The sequence below is a fragment of the Molossus molossus genome, unplaced genomic scaffold, assembly GCF_014108415.1.
Source record: "Molossus molossus isolate mMolMol1 unplaced genomic scaffold, mMolMol1.p scaffold_m16_p_15, whole genome shotgun sequence".
NCBI lineage: Eukaryota > Metazoa > Chordata > Mammalia > Chiroptera > Molossidae > Molossus > Molossus molossus.
Window position 1 is genome coordinate 44,328,415 of NW_023425350.1, and position 22,325 is coordinate 44,350,739.

Here is a 22,325-nt window from a genome sequence, read left to right on the forward strand (position 1 = left end):
GATGATAAAACAAATCAGAGACAAGGAAATAGAAAACACCCAATCAAAACAGCAAAAAGAAAAAAGAATTTTAAAAAATGAGGATATAGCAACATTCACATCATGGGGGTACCAGAAGGAGAAGAGAGAGAGAGAAAGGAATTGAAGACCTAAGTAAAAAAATAATGATGAATAACTTCACTAACCTGGTGAAGGAAGTGGACATGCAAGTCCAGGAAGCGCAGAGAGTCCCAAACAAGATAAACCAAAGAAGCCCACACCAAGACACATCGTAATTAAAATGCAAAAGGTTACACAATGGAATACTATATATCTGTAAGAAAGAAGCATCTCTTACCCTTTGAGACAACATGGAGGGACCTGGAGACTATTATGCTAAGTGCAATAAGCCAATCAGCAATCAGAGAAAGAAAAATATCACATGATTTTACTTATTTGTGGAATATAATAAACAAAATAAGCTGATGAACAAAATAGATTCAGAAACATAGAAGAAGGGAATAGACTGACAAACCTCAGAGGGAAGGGAGGTGGAGGGGGGGCAGGAAGAGATAAACAAAAGAACTTATATGCATATATGCATAACCAATTGACACAACAACAGTACAGTGATGGCAGGGTGGGGGGGGTGGAAGTGGGGAGGATGATGCCAAAGGGGAAAAAAAGACAGACATCTGTAATATAAAATATTAATAAATTAAGTAATAAAGAAAAAATATCTTTGATTAAAAAAATGCGCCCTGGCCTGTTTGGCTCAGCAGTTAGAGCGTCAGCCTGCAGTCCAGAGAGACCTGGGTTTGATTCCCGCTAAGGGCACATACCTCAGTTGCAGTTTGTCCCCAACCCTGGTTGGGTTATGTGGGTGGCAGCCACTCAATGTGTCCCTTTCACATCGATGTTTCCCTCTCTCTCTCTCTCCCTCCCTCCCTCCTACTCTATCTGAACAAAAAATGGAAAAATGTCCTCGGGTGAGGGTAAAAAATAAAAATAAAATGCAAAAGGTTAAAGACAAAGAGAGAATCTTAAAAGCAGCAAGAGAAAAGCAGTTTGTTAATGTACAAGGGAGCTCCCATAAGACTGTCAGCTAATTTCTCAACAGAAACTTTGCAGGCCAGAAGGGATTGGCAGGAAATATTCAAAGTGGTGAAAATCAAAGACCTACAACCAAGATTACTCTACTCAGCAAGGCTATCATTTAGAATTGGAGAACAGATAAAGAGCTTCCCAGACAAGAAAAAGCTAAAGGAGATTATCACCACCAAACCAGTATTTCATAAAATGTTAAAGGGTCTTCTTTAAGAAGAAAAAAGATAAAAAATATGAATAATAAAATGGCAATACATACATATCTATCAACAATTGAATCTAAAAAACAAAATAAACAAACAAGCAGAACAAAAACAGATTCATAAGACACAGAGAACAATTTGATGATTGCCAGATGGGAGGGGGGTTGTGGGAATTGTTGAAAAAGGGGAAGGGATTAAGAAGTACAAATTGGTAGTTACAGAATAGTCATGGGGATATAAAGTACAGCATAAGGAATATAGTCAATAAAATTGTAATAACTACAGATGGTGTTAGAGGAGTACTAGATTGATCGGGATGATCACTTAGTAGGTTATACAATGTCTAATCACTGAATTGTACACCTGAAACTAATATAATATTGTATGTTAACTATAATTGAAAAATAAAAAATTATTCAAAGTTTAAAAAAATTTTTTTTATATCTCCGTAACCAGCCAAGTGCTTGGTACATAGTAGATATATATTCAATAAATATTTAATTAATTAATTGATGAATAGTATTATGTATTCAGCCAATGGAGCATTTCTTTTGGGAAATGTAATGCTTACTTAATTATAGTGCAACTTATTTGGGAAGAGATGAAAACCCCATTTATTCTTTGTGAAGAGGCTATTCTGCTGGCCAGATTCCTGAGCAAACAGACCAGGTCTCAAGATAATTTAACCAGGCACTTCTCTTATTGACCAGAATGGACTTGCTATTGCAGAGGACACCTGTCTTCCTGAGGTCAGTGGCTCCAACGTTAGATTTATTAACTGTAACCAGATCTGGCTACAGATGCTGCCAAAAACAGGGATATCCCAAGGTGGTGTTACTGGATGCTAATTTTGGATAAATACCTCCTGGAGGCTTTAAGTCTTTCAAAATGAAGATTGTATGCTGTACTAAGTCATAAATATTACTGGAATTTCCATTTCAGTTAATAGTTAAACCAATATATATATATATTTTTTTGTATTTGGAACATATAATGTACATGCTGGTGTTTAAATACTTATATTGAGTTCAGAAGTCAAATATTTCACAAGGTCCTAGGAACCTGTTTTCAAAGTATTGTGTTATGAAAAGTGACCCTAGTTGCAATATGATCACTCTCTTCAGAGAACTTGCAAATAAATTTAGTTAGTAAAAGCTTCTGCCAGCATGATTCTAGCTCAGAGAATAACAAGGATATCTCCAGTTGCCAGTTGCTCTTATCTGCTGCTTCTCCTAATGCCTAATTTGGAAAAACTCCATTTTCCTGCAGGTTCAAGTCTCTGGGTTATTTTATCCCTGGACTTTTTTCCAACTGTTTGTTTCTCTGGAGCTTTCGAGGAAATTCATGATCCATGTTATAATACCTTTCACTCAAAATACCAAAGGGTAAGCTGTTTAAAATATCAATGGTCAAGACTTTGTAAAGCTTTTTCTTTTTTTCTTGACAGGAAGAGTATTAATCAACCTTATTAGTTAAATGAGGAGATTAAAATTTAATAACAACCTTGGCTAATCTTCCATCATTAAACTGGAATGTGGCTAAATGTTTTCTACTATCATGCCAACATGAAATGGATTCTCTTGCTTCCAGTTTAACTAACTAGAAACTTCAACAAATAAAGCTTCAATCTTAAAATGAGATGGTTTTCTTTTGACCCTCTGGGGCAGAGAATGGAGAAATGAAAAGGAAGGAGGCCAATTTATTCATTCTATCACCAAGAGGCTTGGAGTTTTAGGGAAAGATTTCCTGAGATGATAGAATGTCATTTACAGTACTCTAAAAAATTAATAAGGCAATTTGATTTTTAATGCTTCTGCAATCTTAGTGTAGTGGCTTTTTATAGCCCTGAGCTGTGTGTTTAAATGCACATCAAAATGTCAAAGTGGGACTCTACATATCACCCTTTTTTGCTGTCTCCAAAATGGCTTCTTAATTATTTGCAGACTTACAACTTCATTTGAGAACAATGTGAAGTGCCCCTAAATAATTGTGAGCAAAGCTAGTCACCTGGTGCCTTCAAAGGTAGTTAGGAGCAAATGCAGTGTAGTTGGAATTTGGTATCTAGGAATATTCGGGTGGGGGGAAGGGCAGGGTTGCCTAGTGATGAAGAGCACCAACTGTGGAATCTGGTAAACTGGGTTTGAGTCCTGGGTCCATTACTCACTAATTATGACTTATGCAAGTTACTTAAACTCTCACTGGTGAAAAGGAAACAATACTAGTACTTACTGGGCATGACATAGTGAATGCAAGACCACTATTCACTCTCAAGTCAATATTTCAGATAGGAAGAAAGAAAGATCAAGGGGAGAGGTCTGGTGCCTGTCCCAGGAAAGCAGAAATTTTCTGTAAATCCCCAGCCCATTTCAGCTTACCAGTCGTTGGCCAGAGATATGTCATATGGCTGCTCTTAGTAGCAGGGGAGGCTGAGAAACGTAGCTCTTCAGCTTGACCCATTGCTGCTCCTAACAGAATCAGCTTCTCTAGGAAGAAGGGAGATGGATATTGAGAAGGTAACCATAACAGCTACACAGCATATAATAATCACACATTCAAAAAGTGTGTTTGTAAAGGGAAAGAGAGAGATAATAAGATGATAGTTGGAGGGGAATGTGGGATTGAAATTTTTTAAAAATTGGGAATGACTTGAATATATTTAAAGATGAGAAAGGTCTAATCAGGAGAGAGAGAGAGAGAGAGAGAGAGAGAGAGAGAGAGAGAGAGAGAGAGAGAGAGAGAAGAGCGCAACAGGGAAACAGAAAGAGGGGATTCAAATATACCAGAACAAAGAAGGGGTAATTAAAAGTGTAATATTCCTTAGAGAGAGAATAAGGATAGGTTCTCTATGGTAACAACAGGAAGAAGGAAAGTAGGTTTATATATTTTATATTAAAAAATAAAGCTTCTACTTCCTCTATAATACAGGAGGTGAGATTTGTTATTGCCAATAAGAGGGTATAAAGGAGTGATCAGAGTTTTGAGAAGTTTGAGATGTTAAAGTTTGAAATAGCAGTTGCAGAGCAAAACTGACTCGAGTATAAAGGGTATAAATAAAGTACTATTAGGGAACGTTGTTGCCTTTCCTGAGAAATATATTAAACAATGAGCTCCTGACAATTAAAATGACTAGAAAGACATGAATATAGGACCTGGTGCTGAGCATTTAATATATAGTTACTTATAGAACTACCAACACCTCTGCCCAGCTGATACCATGTGGTAACACAAGCAGATATATTTTTTATCCTATTAAAAAATGCAGCCACTATACTGACATCAGTAACCATTAATGGGTCAAGACCCTTAGTGTGAAAGCCTTTGTTCTAAAGAGTCCCCAATACTCTTTTGGCATCTTGTTTATCAGAACCCAGTCAGGTAACAGGAAGGAACACCTAAAACAATCACTGCCATATTTCTGGATTGTCTAAGGAAGAATCCTTTATCATAGAAGAACAACAGTCTCTAGAATGTAAAAAAGGCATTTTTAGTTGAAAATAGTGGAGAGTTATTTAAAGTCTTCTGAAAAATATCCACAATCTGAAATTTTATTAAAGAACACAGGATTCAAATTCAGGCAAACTGGGTCCTTGTTTCACACTGCCACTGAGTGTTAGGAAGTAAATCACTCTGAACTAAGGGGTCTTGATCTACATAAATCCGATGATATAGAAATCCTATAAATCTAATAATTCCTTCACTCATTCATTTGACAAATGCTTCATTAAGTATGTGTCAGGCAGGTCTCTCACTGTTCATCTGACAATTCAAGCTGGGAGGGCCAATGTTATAAATTTATCACACATCACATGTGATCATATGCCTGGGTTCTTTCTCATCAAATTTATGCTTCATCAGGCACCATAGGGGAATGGGCTGCTTCATATAAGCACATTACCTAGAAAAATGATGTTCATTTATATAAACCACTTAATAAAAATCTCTCTAAAATGTATTAGAGATTATACTGGACCTAATTTCATTAATGGTTTAGTTAGTTGACTCTAATAGTAAGGAGCTTAATTTTAAAATTTATAAATTCATACAACTTGAATTTAAAATATCAAAAAAGTAATTTTTGTTCTAATTCCCTCCATTTTTGCCCCCCCTTTAATTCTTTTAGTTTAATTGCCACAATACCAGGTGAGTTGGCACAATCAGTGGTGAGACTATTACTAAAAGCTATTTGTACACCAACATAGATAGCAATCACTTAACTGTACACAACAGTGATTATAAACTACATAAAACATCACACAAAACCCAAATGAAATCCCCAAACCTCCAATTTAGCATAATCCCCAAAATGTCCACAGCCACTCCAATGCCCCATGATGTAAGGGTAAGTGTGATGGAGGAGCAGTTGGACTGAATAGACAGAAGTCTTACATGATTGCTAATTTTACAAAGACATATTGCCATGTGAACACATCATTAGGGACCCCCCACACACACTCCTAAGGCTCTGGGAGGGGCTTATATAAATGAAGAAACTTGAAACTGAAGTTTCACTAGTTCATGGTAAATCTGTTTCTACAAATATCAGTTACTGAGTGCAGGAGTGAATATAGTGAGCCAATTATAAGACTGAGGTTAAATGTATTTGTGTTTGATTTTTTAATTCACCATTTACTAGTTTATGATTATGACTAAATTAATTTCTCTGTTCCTCTGTTTTTTAACCTGTGAAAAGAGGATGATAATATCAAACACCTAGATACGAATGTTCTGAGGTATTGAAAGAGATAATGTAGCCCTGGCTGGTTTGGCTCAGCGGTTTGAGCGTCGGCCCACAGATCAGAGAGTCCCGGGTTTGATTCCTACCAAGGGCAGGTACCTCGGTTGCAGTTTGTCCCCGGCCCTGGTTGGGGTCGTGCAGGTGGCAACCAGTTGATGTGTCCCTCTCATATTGATATTTCTCTCTCTCTCTCTCCCTACCACTCTGTCTGTAAAAAAAAAAAAAAAAAAATTCTCAGGTGAGGATTAAAAAAAAGAAAGAGATAATGTATAAAGCATGTAGTTTGATGTCTGGAAGATGGTTAACGCTAATAAATAAGAGCAATACTTATGTGATGATGATGATGATGGTATTGAATGTGATAAGGAACGCAGAAGATGTTGAAGGGTATAATGCTTTTTGATCTTATAATAAATGTTCCCCAATCAACTATGATTTTAAAAAATGTTATGTATAGTTGGTACACACACAGATTTTTTAAATTCCTTTGTTTAACTTGGTTTTAGTGTTCAAAGTTTTTCAAGATTCATCAATAAAACCTGATGAAAAATGACTTAAAGAATTTTCTAATTTGAACAGAGCAGTAGCATAAACAAAAAGGGAGTTTAATAAAAGGAGACAAAACTTTGGGAAATATTGTCATATTCCCGGGACACAGAGATATAATTAATCTTCATGCTGTCAATTCCAAGAGCTATGTCTTCCTTCAGCACCCTCTCTGCTCTGTGGCCTGTCTTGGATCAACTATAGCTGATCTTCGCACGATTTTAGCATTTATTTCCATGAATATTCCTATTCTATGCTCTTCTATAAGAGTGTAACTAAAGATTATAGCAGCAGAGAAAAGTTTAGGATGGAAAGAACATTATGACACCCACTTCTTGGCTCTGTTTAGGATCACTCCACCATCATTTCTCTATCAGAGTTTTACCAGTGTTTCAAATGGCTAGATGCTGGTCTAACACATCTAGGAGCATTAGAAACCTCTAAAGTGCTTGCTCTTAATCCAACGAGCTCCCAATTCCCCTCAACCAGTTCTTTAGAAGGCAGAGTTGCAGATGTTCCTGGTTGATATATATATATGAATGAACAAACTAAATAAATATTTCCATGTCCAGTGGATAAATAAATTTAGTGTTTTGAGAAGCTGAAGGAGTGTATTTATTATAACTGTTGTCTCTGGAAGCAGATATGATCTCTGCTTTGGGGAAGAGTTGCCAAATGAAACCTGCAAAATGCAAACAACAAGCAGGTATCCATCAATTGTTTGAGGAGACAACTGTGAAGACAACTGAGGCAGTTGTAATCATCTGAAAGCTTAAAATGTTAAGCCTTTCATTCAGGAATACAAACAGAGAGTATGATTAGCAGGACTGTGTGCTTTCCAAGTTAGAAAGCAATTTTTTGTTTTTCGTTTTTCTAATTTCAAATATAAACTGGAGTGTCCTTGAAAGTGATGGTTTGTGGAAGCTGCATGTGTATTTTTGTTAAAACATTGACTCATGAGAGATTGTAAGACTAAACAGTAAGCGGGATGCTGTCTAGTTCTGAACTTCTCCCCCCATGCCAGAAGAAAAGCTGTGAAAGGACTTAGAGTATATGAAAGAATACAAAATGTATATATTGGTCTCTGCCTCTGGTTCCTGGCACAGCACTCCTAAAACTCTTATAATTTTCTAAGTGATAGGAATCTTTTTGTTCTAAGAGGCAATGCTTGGTGGGCTCCTAGATGAGGGCTGATTAAAGATCAAGCCAACCTTAGAACTTTTACTCCTACTCCCATCATCCAGAAAGGGGAGAGAGGCTGGAAATTGAGTTAATGATCAATCATGCCTACGTGATGAAGCCTCCATAAAAATCCCCAAAGCATGGAGTTCATAAAGGTTCCAGGTTGAGCACATAAAGGATGGAGGTACTGGGAGGGTGATACACCTGGCAAGGACATGGAAGCTCTACGCCCCTTCCCTCATATCTTGCCTTATACATCTCTTCCATCTGGATGTTCATCTGTATCCTTTATCATATCCTTTTATAATAAACTGGTAAATATGTTAAGTGTTTCCCTGAGTTCTATGAGGCATTCTAGAAAATTATGAAACCCAAAGTGGGGGTCATGGGAACTCTGATTTATAGCCTATTGGTCAGAAGTACAAGTGACCGCCTGGAACTTGTAACTGGCATCTAAAGGTGGTAAGGGGCAGTTATGTGAGAATGAACGCTTTACCTGTGGGATCTGATGCTATCTCCAGGTACATAGTGTCAGAATTGAGTTAAATTGTGGGATACCCAGCTGGTGTCAGAGAACGGCTTGATGTGTGGAAAACACACATGTGGTGTCAGAAGTGTAGTGAAGTGTGGTAGTAGTGTGAGAGTAAAGGAGAAACACGGAGTGTTTTTTTCCCATACAGAGTGGTTTTGCTGTAAGGACTACATTGCAGGGTGGGGTAGGAGATGTCTGACACTTCAAGACCCAGTAATCAGTTTTGGAAATACTCTGTCATCCATGGTGATTGCTTTATCCTGGCCAAATGGAGCCAGACCACATCTGGGAATATTCAGAATATGTAAAGAACTCTCAAAACTCAAAACTAAGAAAACAAACAACACAAAAAAATTTTAAATAGACAAAAGATTTGAAAAGACATTTCATAGAGAAGATAAAGAAATGGCAAATAAGCACCTGAAAAGATACTCTTCATCATTAGCCATTAGGGAAATGTGAGTGAAAATCACAGTTAGATTTTGCCACCCTTATTAGAATGTCTAAAATAAAAGGCTGACCATACTAAGTATCAGCAAGGATATGGATCAACTGGAACTTTCATACATTGCTAGTGGGAATATAAAATGATACATCTGACTTAGCCATTCTACTTCTAGGTATTTACTCAAAAGAAACAAAAGCATATGTCCATACAAAAACTTATACATAAATGTTCATAGCAGCTTTGTAAGAGCCCCAAACTGGAAACAATCCAAACATCTCTCAATAACAGTTGAATAGATAGGAAAATTAGAGCACCTCCATAAAATGAAACCCTATTTAACAATAAAAAGGAACAAACTATTGATATAACATGGATCAATCCCAAAATAACTATGTTCAGTGAAAAAAGCCAGACAAAAAGAAATACATACTGTATGATTCATTTATAGAAAATGCAAACTAACTATACTGACAGAAAGCAGATCAGTGGTTGCCTGGGGCTAGGGGTGAGGGCAGGAAGAAAGAATTACAAAGAGGCATGAGGAAAAATTTGAGGGTGAGGGGTTTATTTATTATCTTAATTTGGTGATGGTTTCTCAGGCTATAAATAAGTCAAAACTTATCAAATTGTATACTTTAAATATCTGCCTTTTACAGATCTGTCAATAATATATACCCCAATTAACTGACATTAAAGCTGCTAAAAATAGCATATTTATAACTTCCTCTTTAAAAACTTTTTTTGAGGTACAACATATATAGTATGTTGTACCCCTTAACCAGATCCTATAAAAAGGTCCACAGCCACTCCAACAGCACCATAGGCAGAGAGAGTGGAAATAGTGGTAGAAATAGAGGTCTTAATTGATTGTGAAGATATTTACAAATTTTACAAAAACAGACACCCATTTGAATACACTGCTAGGGCTTCTCTGAGGGCCTTGAAGGCGGCCTATGCAAATCAGAGACTGATGGAGATTACAAAGAACTCCTAAGCACTCGTTGGATTTGGGGGAGGTGGTGGGGAGCGTGAAGATCCAGCAGAGGAATGGTCTTCCAGCTCCATGGACTCAGAGCTGTGGTTTGGATATTAAGCAGGTGGCCTTGTTCTGAGGTTACAAGCTGGTAAGGCCTGAGGACATATCAATTACACAAGGAATGAGGCAAGTTTTGAAGGTCAGTGGCACCATCCTCTGGAGTTTATGAATGATCAGTCAACATAGGTCTATCTAATCAGAAGATGTATCAGTGGATTCTATTTCTGTGCTGCTAATGTGACTATTTGCTAATCTGTGACTTGAGGCAGATCATATAATCTCTGGGTATTGTTTTCAATAGTAAAACAGAATAACAAGAATTACCTATTGATGGCATATACTAAGACCTTCTTATGGAAATAATGTTTATCCTGTCTGAAATCTGGCTGATCTTTTCCATTATCTGAAGTTCCCTTTGCAGATGGAAGAAAATATTAAAGTGAAAGAAAATTAGATGGCATAGGCAGGTGACTCTAGGCAGGGCAGTACTCCAGCACTGGGTGGGGGGTGAGGGTGGGGAGAGGTGGCTGCTGATGTCCTTCCCTCATATCAAGGAGACCTCACTGGACCTTAGAAGGAGACTGTGCTTGCCTGGCCAGTGTGGCTCAGTGCTTGAACATCGACCCATAGACCAGTGGTGGCTGGTTCGATTCCCGGTCAGGGCACATGCCCAGGTTGTGTGCTGGATCCCCATTGGGGGTATGCAGGAGGCAGCCGATCAATGCATCTTTCTCGTCAATGTTTCTCTCTCTCTCAAATCAATAAAGAAAAAAAAGAAGAAGAAGGAGACTGTGCAGGTGACGGAATCCTGAAACTTGAGCCTCATTTGCTTCAAGTTAAATCTACCTACCTAGAAGCTTTCTATTACTCCCCCTCCCTATTTGAAATTACCATTTATTGGGTACTTACTTTGTGCCAGCCATATATATGCTTGTCAGTTTTTCTCAACCTTGTCACTACATTAGAATTACCTGAAAAGCTTTTAAAACATACCAATCTGGAACTGATTGAAACATCTCTAAGGGTAGGACTTGAGTATCTACTGATTTTAAAAGTCTCCTAATGATTGTAATGTACAACCAGGGTCGAAACTCTTGGCATAGAATGCCACTTTACATCTGTTAACCTTAAATCCTTACTCAACCTGAGACATAGGTCTTGTTATCCTTATATGTGAATAAACTAAGAGGCAGAGAGGTTTAATATTATACTCATCAAATCACAGAGTTCTAATTCAAACCCAGATTGGTCTGACTTCACAGAACACTTTGCTATGCCAGTTCTCATCTTTATATGCCTCTATGGGAAAGAACCACCTTTTAATTTAAACTTTTGCAATTGGCAAAATGCAGTGGTGAATAAGATATCATGTAATTATTTTCATAGCAAACATAACCTCCTTAACTCTAACCCTATCAGAAGCAATATAATGAAGCCATATTCCAAAGTTTAGTTCTGAGCTGGAAAAGTCCTGTGTATCCAACAAAATGTCTGTTTATCTTCATTGAAGAGGAGCTTGTTAGTGATGAAAATCCTAAGTACCATCTATGATTGGAATGGGTCTATTTGGTGTAGCCTTGAGGATCCTGGATATAAGGTAATTAGTAGTAACCCAGAATATACTGTACCTCAAACCTACCCAGTTTTCCCTCACATTAGTTTCTAAATCCTACATTTTCCTTTCTCTTGAATTCATTGTTCACTTTGCTAGAATATCCCCAAATATTATTTCAATAAAGATCTAAAGGGGAAAATGTTTTTAAATCTTTGGATATACGACAGTAACTGAATTTTGTACTCTCACTTAAAAGCTAGTTTTTCTCAGATCTTTGAAAATATTGTTCTGTTGTTTTCCAGCAGTGTTGTCAATGGAAAAACAAAAAACACAAAAAACTGAGGCCACACTGATTCTCATTCCTTTAAGCTTAACCCTTTGGAAGCTTTTAGGTTTTTCTTTATTGATTTTTTTAGAGTGAGAGGAAGGGAGAGATAGAAACATCGATGTAAGAGAGATACATTGATCATCTGCCTCCTGCACGCCCCGTACGAGGATGGAACCTGCAACCCGGGCATGTGCCCTGACTGGGGATCAAACCGGGACCTCTCAGTCCTTGGGATGATGCTCAATCTACTGAGCCACACCAGCCGGTAAGAAGCTTTTAGGATTTTATCTTTATCCCTACTGTTCTAAAATTTCACCATGACATGTCTAAGTATTGGTTCTGTTTCATTCATCTTGGTTAACATTTTTGATTAGAAGATCTATTTACTTTTTCTTCTGAACTTCATTGGGGGAATTCCTCAGCTTCTATATTCTTCTTACTAATTTTTTCTTCAGCTACCTCTCTTCTACTAATAGATCATCTATTGATTTTTTTCAAAAATCAAAAACTTAGTTTCCAAGTTGACTCTTTAATGTGATCGTGGAATCCTTTCATATCACACTGAAAATATTACTTTTGCTTATGCACTCAAAGAGTCCCTCTGTTTGCTATATTAACCCTCTTTCCTTGAGTGTTTAGTTCGTCTGCTTTAGTTCTTAAGCAGGTGGCCTTGTTCTGAGGTTACAAGCTGGTAAGGCCTGAGGACATATCAATTACACAAGGAATGAGGCAAGTTTTGAAGGTCAGTGGCACCATCTGCTTATTGAGTTTAGTGCTTTCCTTACATGGGGTTGGTTTTCTTTTTCTTGGTTAATCTTTACCTGAGGATATTTTTCCACTGACTTTTCAATATGAGTGGAAGGGAGGGAGGGAGGGAAACATTGATGTGAGAGAGACACATCAATTGGTTGATTGGTTGCCTCCCGCACAGTCCTGGTCAGGGTCGGGTTTCAAACCTGCAACTCATCCCTGGCCGTTTTGGCTCAGTGGTTAGAGTGTTGGCCCGAAGACCAAAGAGTCTTGGGTTCAATTCCAGTCAAGGGCATGTACCTTTGTTGTGGTAAAGTCCCCAGCCATGGTTTGGGTTGTTCAGGAGGCAACCAATCGATGTGTCTCTCTCACATTGATGTTCCTTTCTTTCTCTCTCTCCCTCCCACTCTATATGAAGATAAATGGAAAAATATCCCCTGATGAGGATTTAAAACAAACAAAAGACCCTGCAACCCAGGTACATGCCCTTGACTGGATATCGAACCCAAGACCCTTTGTTCTTGGGCCGACACTCTAATTGCTGAGCCTAACCTGCCAGGGCTTGGGGTTCATTTTCCACAAAATTTTAATGATTCTTGTATTGTTATCACTGTATCTGTTAATCTTTAGTTTCCTGCTCAGTAAATTCAGTATATGTTACCATAGCTTGCCTTTTGTAACTAGAGGGAAGAGATATGCTACTGGGAAGAGTGTTTTAATGACTTCTTTTCTGAGGTGGGGTTTCCTGTCCCTTCTGGTAGCCAGGGGCGAGCTGAAGCAGAATGGTCCTCTCTCTCTGGCTTTGATTCACATGTCATTTTTAGCCTATGAACAACTATTTCTGTGGCTTGCTGTTTATTTATTTTGAAAGTCATTAAATTGAATCATTTTATTTATTTATTTATTTTTTATTATCCTCACCTGAGAGAGGGCATTTTTGCATTTATCTTCAGATGGAGCAGGAGGGAGACAGGGAGAAAGAGAGAAAGAGAAACATCGATGTGAGAGAGACACATCGAGTGGTTGCCACCCACACGACCCCAACTGGGGCCAGGAACAAACCACAACTGAGGTATGTGCCCTTAGTGGGAACCAAACCTGGACCTCTCTGGTCTGCAGGCCAACGCTCTAACCACTGAGTCAAACCGGTCAGGGCGAATCATTTTATTCTTTAATATTTTTTCTTTATTGATTTTAGAGAGAGGAAGGGAGAGGGAGAAAGAAATAGAAACATTGATGAAATAGAACATTGATTGGCTGCCTCCTGCATGCCCTGCACTGGGGATTTGGTCCACAACCTGGACATGTGCCCTGACCAGGAATCGAACCAGCGACCTCTTGGAGCATGGGTCATCGCTCAACCACTGACCCACCAGCTGGGCAGCTTGCTGTTTAGTAGAGGAGTGGGAGACAGGTTGGTGGTCATCCAGCCTAGTTACTTCTTATATAGTCCCTCAGTTAATCACTTTGATGAATGTCCAGGGCTTGTTCCTCTCACTCGTATTATCCATTGATTGTAGAGTTGGTATGACACTAAACTCCTATCGTTATAGCCCTTGTCTCCTGCAAGTTTTTGGATTGCAGTTTCTTTCAGTTTTGTTCCTAGACATATCTATCTGGTCCTGTCTGATATTGCTCAGGAATACAACATTTCTAATAAAGCTCTTCCTTGTTTTTCCAAGCTGTTGTAAATTGATGTGTTTGTGTGTGTGTGTATATGTATGTGTACCATGTAGAAATGTAAACCCAGAGAAGTAGTAGGTACCCAATAATACTGTATGTGTGTGTGTGTGTATTTTTTTTTTTTCCTTTATTGATTTTTAGAGAGAGGAAGTGAGAGGGAGAGATAGAAACATTGATGAGAGAGAACATCGACTGGCCGACTCCTGCATGCCCCACACTGGGGATCAGGCCCACAACCTAGGCGTGTGCCCTGACCAGGAATTGAACCAGTGACCTCCTGGTGCATGGGTCGATGTTCAACCACTGAGCCACACCAGTCGAACAATACTGTATATTTTGAATACATGAAATGAGTACAAGTATGTGTTTTATGCATGCACACACCTTTCTGGATTTTAGGTGAGAGGTACTAACAGATGCATATTCTTAGCCTATCATCTGTTCTTGTGAATTACTTTTAGATTTAGGGAGCATGGAAAATAGGCAAGTTATTTTTGGTTTGTGTTTAAATGAAAAAGAGGTAGAATTTCCTATTGCCTTAGTTAGCCAAATAAATATTCTAGTCCAATTGGAAGTTATATTTTATTATACATTTGTTTCATAATTAATTTTTGAGTACTTATGTGTAAGACATGGGCTTGGCAATGTGGACAGATACAATTATACTTTCCTCAGTGTCTTCTTGTTTTACTCTAGCCTACATTGCCTCCAACAAACACAGTGGCCAGAATAAGGCGACTGCAGGCAGAAAGATCTGGATTAAAATCTTTCTCTGTCACTTATTAGTTATTTGGCACCTACAGTACATTTGGTTCTGTCCTCAGAGACATTTGGTCCATATCAAATGTTCCTTGATATTTGGTCCTGTCAAAAAGGCCCATGCTTAGAAAACATCCCTGGGTTCAAACAGCCCATCACATTTATTTATGCTTTTGGTTTACAGGATTAATACATAAAAATTAATATTTTGTTTTAGTGCTCCAAAAATTGTGGACAGTCTAGAGTCTAGAAAAGTTTACAGCCAATATAACCTAGTGGCAGAAATACAGACTCTTGAGCTAGACTATTTGGATATGAATCCCAGCATTACTATTTACTAGCTGTGTGACTTGAAGTAAGTTATTTAACCTACCTGGACCTTACTTTCTCATCTGTAAAATGGAGATGTAATAGTAACTACTTCATAGTGTTGTTAAATGAGAATTATATAAGTTAATATTTATAAAGAAACTAAAGACAAGTACTATAAAAGTACTTGAAAAATAAAATAAATATAATACTAAATGGAGAAAGATATCTGGAATGTGGTGTCTACCGTAAGCTGCAACTTAAGCTACTCCAGTACACAAAGAAGTTTACAACTTATTTAAATTGTCTGTTCATATTTCTTTTTTTTTTTTTTTTTATCCTCACCCGAGGACATTTTTCCATTTTTTGTTCAGATAGAGCGGGAGGGAGAGAGAGGAAGAGAGAGAGAGAGAGAAACATCGACGTGAAGGGACACATCGAGTGGCTGCCACCCGCACGACCAACCAGGGCCGGGGACAAACTGCAACCGAGGTACGCGCCCTTAGCGGGAACCGAACCCGGGTCTCTCTGTACCACAGGCCGACGCTTTAACCGCTGAGCCAAACCGGCCAGGGCGTCTGTTCATATTTCTAAATAAATAGTTGGCTTCTCTTCTAAGCTTGTAGAGGGCAGCTTCCTCTGCTCATTTTAGTTCCTCTGCTCATTTTTTAACTGGGTTCTTTGTTCTCCTTTTGTTGAGTTGTATGAGCACTCTATATATATTGGAAATTAACCCCTTATCTGATATATCATTGGCAATTACGCTCTCCCATACAGGGTTACCTTTCCATTTTGATGATTGTATCTTTTGCTGTGCCGAAGCTTTTGAATTTGATCTTTAGTATGCACTGGAATTACCTGGATGGTTAAGCTTATTAAAACACAGATTGCTGCCCAGCTGGTGTGACTCAGTGGTTGAGTGTCAATCCATGCACCAAGAGGTCACCAGCAGTTCAATTCCTGGTTGGAGCACATGCCCAGGTTGTGGGCCCAGTCCCTGGTGGGGGGCAAGCAGGAGGTGGCCAATCGATGTTCTTTCTCATTGATGTTTCTATCTCTCCCTCTCACTTCCTCTCTCTCTAAAATCAATAAAGGGAAAAAAAACAACACAGATTGCTGCCTTAGCCGGATGGGTCAGTGGTTGAATGTGATCCTGTACACTAAAAAGGTTACAGGTTTGATTCCCCATCATAACAAATACCTAGGTTTCGAGTTTGAGCTCTGGATGGGATGTGTACGGGAGGCAATTGATCAATGTTTCTCACATCCATGTTTCTCTCTCCCTTCCTCTAAAAAAAACAAGCAAAGCAAAACAAAACATATCCTTGGGTGAAGTTAAAAAACAACAACAACAGCAACAAAAATAACAGAGATTGCTAGGGTCCCACCCAGAGTTTTTGATTCAGTAGGTCTGGGGTAGGGCCTGAGAATCTGCATTTCTGACAAGTTTTCAGGTGATGTTGATGTTGCTGGTCCATGAACCACACTTTGAAAATCATTGTTAGAACATTTTTAAAATTTCCCCTCCCCACTTCACCTGCTTAATTTCCTACTTAACCTTCAGTCCTTACCTCACCACAGAACATTGGTGTTCCATGGCACAGTATACTTAACCCTATCATGATATTGTCATGTCCTATCTATGTGTGCTTCTCTCCTACCAGATTATTATCCTCAGCATCTAACACAGTCTGACAGAATAAGCACTCAATGTACATGATGACTGAATAGGTTCCTTAATTCTGACATTTTAGAAGATTCAACTGAAACAATATCTTTACAGTCATAGAATATTTAGAAGGAAGTGCTTCTATGTGCTAGAAATAAAAGATGAAAACATCAAGGATCCCTTTATTAATAGGTTGAAGAAAAAATACTGCAATTTTTTAATGTTAACATTTTCTAGGAAGTGTGTTTATTGCAATTCTTTTCCACGAAAACCCACATATTGAAATAATGACTAACAACTAAGGTCAAGAATGCAAGTTAAGCCCTGGCCGGTTTGGCTCAGCGGTTTGAGCGTCAGCCTGTGGTCCTGAGAGACCCAGGTTCGGTTCCTGCTAAGGGCACGTACCTCGGTTGCAGTTTGTCCCCGGCCCTGGTAGGTCGTGCGGGTGGCAGCCACTCGGTGTGTTCCTTTCACATCGATGTTTCTCTCTCTCTATCTGTTCCTCTCTCTCCCTCCCACTCTACCTGAACAAAAAATGGAAAAATGTCCTTGAGTGAGGATAAAAAAAGAATGCAAGTTAAGATACTTTACCTATTACTCTTTCAATAATTACTTCAAAGTCTGTATTTTGTTCTTCTATAAGTGTAATCTTTTCCCTTTAGACTAAACACTCTAAACCACAAAACTATCTAATATAGCCAGGCCTTCAAATAACTCTTTAATTGACCCACAGAACTGGCCAGATATTGAAATCTGAATATAATTGCTTTCACAGGTCTATAAACCACTATCTAAAATTAGAAAATCAAAAAAAGCTCTAGAAACATAAATTTTTCATAAGTTTAAGGTGAACTCATTAGGCAGAAAAATCTGACCTGAACAGATATGTGGTTATTATATACGTTATATAATCTTTATTTATTCTAGCCAGAGTTAATACTAATGCATTTTTGTTGCATGAATATTACTATTACAAGATGCTGCTCCAGACCCTACTTAAGTCTACAGAAAATACGGTAGGTACATGCATATATTCCCATCTAAAATTCCAACAATTCTGAATTCTGAAACACCTCTGGCCCAAAGAGTTTGTATAAAGGATTACGTGCCTGTATTAAAAGTGAGATATTGGTTTCTCTTAATCTCTATTTATTTTTGTCTACTGTATTGAAATATTTATCTAAACAATGCATTCTATTGTTTTATATCTGAAAAATTGGTCTTATTGAAAAGTTTTCCTCATTTTATGTTTTAATATTTGTCAAATTGTTGAAAACTCAATGTTCCTATTTATATATGACACTTTCTTTTTAAATCAGGTTATAGGAAATTCTATACTTTGGGATCCTTGTAGCTCATTTCCATCAGATGAATTATTGTCATCCTCACATGAATCATTGTAGAACAACTAAAGTTTAAAACTGAAAAATATATCTAGTGGAAAACATTATTTTGAAACACATTTGAAAGACTAATGTCACATTTACAAGCCATTGACAGCAGTTTCAACTGATGAAAGTAGAAATTTTGTAGGGTTAGATGTAAAAAGGACAACGATAAACAGATGTTACCATTATAAAGAGAAAAAAACACCTAAAATATATTTAGGAATGAATTAAGCAAGAAATGTACAGCATCTGCTACTGGGAAACTTTAAAAGAAAACTTGGGAAAATAAAGAGCTACATGTTTTTAAATGGTACATTTGGTTTCAAAAGGAAGACAAGTCATTCAGGTGAGCTTAGACTAAAAGAGTTTTCTGAAGGAAGAGAGGTAACTCGTGTCAATCCCTAAGAGCGGAAAGGGCAGTAGGGCCTTAGTAAGGGCAAAGCAGAACCTGAAAAATCCCAGAAGCCCAGGCAGCTACCCCACCACCCTCTTCTGGGGACATAGGACTTGTTACCTCTGCTTCTCTCTCTGCATCTGCGTCTCTCTGAAGGCCTGCTTTCTTCCTGGGTTAAATGTCTCTCCCTGCTTTACCTCTGTATCATCACTTTCCAGGTCAAGAGACCAGGAGACCAGGTAAGACTATTTGCAAATTTCTAGGAGAGAGAATCCGATTAGACTAGCCTGAATCAGTTTTCCACCTACTCCTAGCAATCAGCTATGACAGGGGAGGGGAGAGTCAAGTGGGTATCTGCTCATTAACAAAGGACAAGGATGCATATTGAGAGTTGGGGAAGTGGTATGGACAAATTGAATAACATGTCCATTATAGGTGAGCAGATGAGCAGATTCCATATTGTGGAAAGGCAATATAACATAAAGGTTAAGAGCAGAGGCTCTGGGGCCAAACTGCCCGAGTTTGACTTTTGATTCTTTTATTTTTAGAGAAGGAAAGAGGGGGGTGTGGAGAGAAACATCGACCAGATGCCACCAGCAAGACGCGCCCCCTTCCCCTTACTGTGGATTGAGCAGGAAACCTGGGATGTGCTCTGACCTGGAATCCAACCAGCAACTTAGTGCAGGGGACAACACTCAACCAACCGAGTCACACTAGCCAAGGCCTGAGTTTGACTTTTTACTTTGCCTATTAGTTGCTTGACCTTCAACAAACTATTCAATCTCTCATTCAGTTTACTCATTTGCGAAATGAAGGTGATAATAATAGAGTTGTTGTGTGGATTAAATGAGTTAACACAAATAAAAACTACATAAGTATTTATAATTTTTGTAAAGCTGCCCATTTCCCCTAAATTAATCTATAAAATATATGCAATTCCAGCTAAAATCACAACTATTTTTTAATTTGACAAAATGTTAACAAAAAGTTACTATGGAAGAAATAATATATCTGTGAAGAGGATGGCAGGGGTAGAATGGGAAGAACATACAGATTGATGCAATTATTTGTAATGTTCTAAATCTTTTTTTTTTAATCCTCATCCGAGGATATTTTTACATTTATCTTCAGAGTGGGAGAGAGAGAGAGAGCAACATTGATGTGAGAGAGAGACATATCGACTGGTTGCCACCCGCACAACCCCAACTGGGGCCGGGCACGAACCACAACTGAGGTACGTGCCCTTGGCTGGAATTGAACCCCGGACTCTTTGGTCTGCAGGCTGTCGCTCTAACCACTGAGCCAAACTGGCCAGGGCAATGTTCTAAATCTTAAATTGGTAGTTCATTTCATATTATGCTAAGCAGGGATTTACCCTACTAGAAATTTAAAAATAATTAAAAAGTGAGAAAAAAAAGTGTATTAAAGCAGTATTACTGCCCTAGCTGGTTTGGCTCAGCGGTTGGAGCATCAGCCTGCGGACCAGAGAGTTCCAGGTTCAGTTCCCGCTAGGGGCATGTACCAAAAAAAAACAACAACAAAAAAACAGTATTACTATCCAGTAACAAATAAATCAATGGAACAGAAAACAAAGTACATATGGAAATGTAGTACTGTATAAAGATATCATTTAAAATTTTTAGGGAAGCCCTGGCCGGTTTGGCTCAGCAGTTAGAGCATCAGCCTGTGGTCCAGAGAGACCAGGGTTCGGTTCCCGCTAAGGGCACGCACTTCGGTTGCAGTTTGTCACCGGCCCTGGTTGGGTTGTGCGGGTGGCAGCCACTCGATGTGTCCCTTTCACGTCGATGTTTCTCTCTCTCTCTCTCTCTCTTCCTCTCTCTCCCTCCACTGTATCTGAACAAAAAATGGAAAAATTTCCTCGGGTGGATTAAAAAAAATTTTTTTTAGGGAAGACTGAGTATTCAATAAATTGTGTGGGGCAACCAGCAACTCGTTTAGAAAATAATAAAATTCAAGCTAGATTCTTCCCTTTCTCTTCATAAATAAATTTCAAATAGATTAAATACTGAAATATTTTTTAAAAGATGCCTAAAAATGCTAGAAGAAAATACACACAGGTAAGCATGACATCAATGCTGGGAACAAAGAAAAAAACTATAGTCGTATCTACATTAAAAATTTAAAAATTTACACTAACAACCCATCACCTTAAACTTGTACTAATTTGCACTTATTTATTGGTTCTGATTCTGATTAATTCTATATAAACAGAATTTTTATGTAGTACAAAATTATACATAAATAATTTTATGGTATACATTTTATATAACCATTTCATATATTTTTTCTTTTACTCCTTATTGTCTTTCTGTTTAGTTTACACCTCATGTCAGGATAGTCTATTCTCCTCCAATCTGCTTCCCTCTCCCCTTTTTATTTATTTTTAAATGTTTGTGTTGATTTTTTTAGAGAGAGAGAAACATTGATGTGAGAGAGATACATTGATCGGCTGCCTCCTGCATGTCCCCTACTGGGAATCGAGCCTGCAACCTAGGCATGTGCCCTGACTGGGAATCCAACTGGAACCTCTAAATCCATGGGACAACACTCAGTCCAAGTCCATGGGATGACACTCAATCCACATTGGCTGCGCCCCTCTCCCCTTTTATTATTATTTTTTCTTTATTGATTTTAGAGAGAGAGGAAGGGAGAGGGAGAGAGAGATAGAAATATCAATGAGAGAGAACATCGACTGGCTGCCTCCTGCATGCCCCATCTGGGGATTGGGCCCACAACTTGGGCATGTGTCCTGACCGGCAATCGAACCGGCGACCTCCTGGTGCATGGGTCGATGCTCAATGAGCCACACTGGCGGGCCCCTCTTCCCTTTTAAATGATTTTCTTTAAAAGTTATGGTATTTACTTTTTTCTCAAGTGAATTTTAGTTATCTTTTTTTTTTTTAGATCTATAAAGTATTATTTTTTTGCATTTTAATTGAAAATGATAATATACCGATAATTTACAGATGAATTGTATTCTTTACTAATTTAGTCCATCCACATCATATGTTCTTCCTTTTTGCTAGACTTCCTTTTTTGTCCTCCAATAAACATTTTATTGAGTGGAAGCCGTAAAAAAGAAAAGCAAAGAAAAACTTCCTTCACCACATAAACACCATGGGTCATATTAAAAGATGAATTTAAAAATGGAAAAAACATTTCTAATTGTATTTCAGACAAAGGTTAATATTAGTAATATACAAAAAGCTCTTGTAATTTAAAAAATCTAAATGTTTCCATTTTAAAATAGGCAGAGATCATGAACGGGCAATTCACAAAAATTGAGCCAATATATGAAAGATGTTCAGCTTTACACTAGTCAACAAAATGCAAATTAAAACAAGAGGATAAAAATGATAAAAGATTTTTATTTTATTTATTTATTTTTTTATCCTCACCTGAGGACATTTTTCCATTTTTTGTTCAGATAGAGTGGGAGGGAGAGAGAGAGAGAGAGAAACATCGACGTGAAAGGGACACATCGAGTGGCTGCCACCCACACTACCCAAGCAGGGCCGGGGACAATCTGCAACCGAGGTACGTGCCCTTAGCGGGAACCGAACCCGGGTCTCTCTGGACTGCAGGTCGACACTCTAACCGCTGAGCCAAACCGGCCAGGGCAGATCAAAGATTTTTTAAAAGGTGATAAAGATCACAAAGATTGACAATACTCAAGATTAACAAGAAGACACAGCTGTCAT